Genomic DNA, 3275 nt, shown 5'->3' with positions numbered 1-3275 from the left:
CAGGATCCTGATTGATACACTGTATACAACCACCTCTCTCCAAGAAAGGATCTTATTTTTTATTCACTAATTTTTGGTGCTAGTTCTTCCATAGAAATCTAATTTCTTTCTTCCTTTCTTTCCTTTTTTTTTTTTTTGGTTGGTTGTGGGGATTGAACTCAGGCCCTAGGTGCTGTCCCTGAGTCTTTTCACTCAAGGCTAGTGCTCTACCACTTTGATCCACAGTGCCACTTCCAGTGTTCTGGTGGTTAACTGGAGATAAAAGTCTCATACTTTTTTTTTTGGCCAGGCTGGCTTCATACTGCTATCCTCAGATCTCAGCCTCCTGAGTAGCTAGTATTACACGGGTGAGCCACCAGAGCCCAGCTAAAATCTAATTTTTAGTTGTGTGTCCCAATCATTTATTCCCCCAAATACAAAATAATATGTATCTGACAGACAGACAGACAGGCAGACAGGCAGGCAGAGAGATGGACAGACAGACAGACAGGTATAAACATCTGTGTGTTTGGCCATGGCCATGCTGGGAATAGCAGCAAGTATTCTCTCTCTGTGTCTCTGTCTCTGTCTGTCTGTCTGTCTCTCTCCCTCTCCCCTCCCTCCACTGTGCCTGTTTGTAAATGAGATTTTTCATTGCACATACAGGGACAAGCTGGCCAGGCTCCCAAGGCTGGTCTCTCCTGAGCAATCCTGTCCATCAGGAATGTCTTCACGCTGGACTTCACGAGATCTGAAACCATCTTGCCGGGCAGATTTCCCAGTATTCCACTTGCCTCTCACAGTCCTGTATTTGCACCCTACCTGGAGCAGAAACTCACCTGTGTCACCTACCTGCAGGTTGGCAGGCTCTTTTTTCCTTGTGGAAAGTTTCATTTACATGATTCACAGCAAAAGCCATGCCCCAAGTAAAGACAGCTGGGACCTTTCTCCTTATGCATAGACTCCTCCTCTAAGCTGGGAGCTCCGTGCTGCCCCACCCACACGAATGGGGGGGGAGAGGGAGACAGGTGAAGGCCGTGACCTTCCTCCAGGGACACTCTCACTCTAAGGGCACTGGTTAGGAGTTAAGCGCTGGGTAGATTTTCTTGGAGAAGAATATTAACTTCATGTTTAATGTTGGTTTCAAGCACTTCTTAACAGTTTATCTTTCAAAGCTGTCAGGGATGGGTGAGAGCAATCAGTTCAGTGGTTTGATTGACAGCTGTCACCTTCTTCTGCCATGCCTTTCTGTCCCATTGCAACAAATGTTGTAGCACTAAATCAGGAGACTGCCCCCAGGTGGGACAGAAAACAAAAGGTCCAATCAGGCACCATTACTGTCATTCTAAGCCTGGGGGCTGGCGGGGCTGTGGGCCACACAGCTCAAGCTTCTGGAGTCCCACAAGGGGTGGTAGCAACCACAACTCTAGCCCAGCCCCTTCTGCGGGAACAAAGTGAGCTGTCAGCTGAGCTGCCCCTTCTTCCTTGGCCCAACAGTCTGCCATCATGACAGCCACGGCTCTTTTTTTTCTTTTCTTTCTTTTTTTGAGACAGTATCTTCCCATGAAGCCCAGCTGGCCTTGAACTGGTGGAACTCTGTCTTAGGAGAGACTACTTCAGATGACTGGTCCTACCTGACCAGGTCCTGCAGGCCTGAGGCTGCAGACCGGGGTTGTGGAACCCCTGATTGCACAGGAGTCTGTCTTGCTATTTCTTTTGCTTTCAAATAAACCTGCCCTGTCTACTTTCAACCCTCTCCTATCCTTTAGTTCTTTCATCAGTGAAGGAACCAAACCTGAATCATAGACATTAACAATAGGAACTCTGGGGTTCATTCTAGACAGGCGAAGTGGTACCAGGGTTTCTAACACAAGAGCTATTTCTAGGCTATTTCTCACAGGATCCACACAAAATAAAAGTAACTTCCATCCTCATATTTCCAGTGTCCGGTAGCCATGTGAAATTAGTGGCTGCTCTAGTGAATAGTAGATACACAGAACACGTCCATAGACTCAGAAAGATTTCTTGACAGACCTGTTTGAGACCCGACTTAATAGAGGGCCCATAGAACCCAGCAGATCCTGGCAAAGGAGGCAAATAATCGTGTGTCTGAACCCAGGCCTCTGGGGTGTACTCTCTGAGCAGCTGTGATGGTAGAGCACAACGCCTGAGCCACCGCAGGAGAGGCCTGGAATTCTTGGTCAGATGCAACAGTCACCATGGGAAGGAGAAGGCCCAGGAGGGATCTAAATGGCTTAAAATCATCTGGGAGCATTTAAAGTGCAGGAAGTGCTGGGTTGGTAATGAATGAGACAGATGAGACCCCTTTCTTCTCAGAACTTCTCAACTTGGAGAGGAGACAGGAAACAAAGGACCACAGATCTACAGCTAATCTACAGAAGCCCAAAGCAGGAAAAGTAAGACACACGAATACAGCCTGTGAGAGGTTAAGCATGCTGCTAGGAGGATAGGAAGACTGCTTCCAGAACATCTCGCCTGATGACAAAAGGTCAGGAGGCCTATAGATGTGTAGGGAGGACCACATGTGCAAAGGCACTAAGAGAGAAGATGGCAGCCTGCAGGAGCCCCAGGCAAATCCAAGGGGTCAGCTGGAAGAGGGCATGCCAGTAGGGAAGGAGACACAAGGCACGGCACATCTGCAGGACCCAGTTCACAGCAGGTGCTGGACACTGACTAATAGCATGAGAGGTTCTCATGGAGTTTCAGTAGGGAGGGACTTGATCTGTGTGCTGGTAGCCGTTAGAACTGCTGCCACACAGATGCTGCTTACAGGCTGAAAATGGCCTCCCAAAGATAGCTGCATCCTGACCCTGCAACCTGTGGCAGTTACTCTTTCTGGCAAGAAAAGAGTATTTGCAGATGTGGTTATGTATTTTGATATAGAGAGATTATCTAGGTAGGTGCTAAATGTTATTAGGAAAGAGAGGAAGAGGAGGATTTGACACAGAAGAGCAGTTGAAGGAAAATTTGAAGATACTGGCCCTGAAAATGGAACTCATGTGGCCACAGGAAATGCCAACGATCACCAGCAGTTGGAAGAAGAGAGGATTGGAGTCTCTCAGACAGCCTTCACAGGCAGAGGACAGCATGTCTTCTTCCTTGTCAGGTTGAGTTTTGGACTGTTGTCCTCCATCATCATCATCATCATCATCATCATCATCTTCTTCTTCTTCTTCTTCTTTTCTTCTTCTTCTTCTTCTTCTTCTTCTTCCTTCTTCTTCTTCTTCTTCTTCTTCTTCTTCTTCTTCTTCTTCTTCTTCTTCTTCTTCTTCTTC

This window comes from Dipodomys ordii, unplaced genomic scaffold (genome assembly GCF_000151885.1).
Source record: "Dipodomys ordii isolate 6190 unplaced genomic scaffold, Dord_2.0 Scaffold21, whole genome shotgun sequence".
In the NCBI taxonomy this organism is placed as follows: domain Eukaryota; kingdom Metazoa; phylum Chordata; class Mammalia; order Rodentia; family Heteromyidae; genus Dipodomys; species Dipodomys ordii.
The sequence above is the reverse complement of the archived record's forward strand: the minus strand, read 5'-3'. Positions refer to the sequence as shown.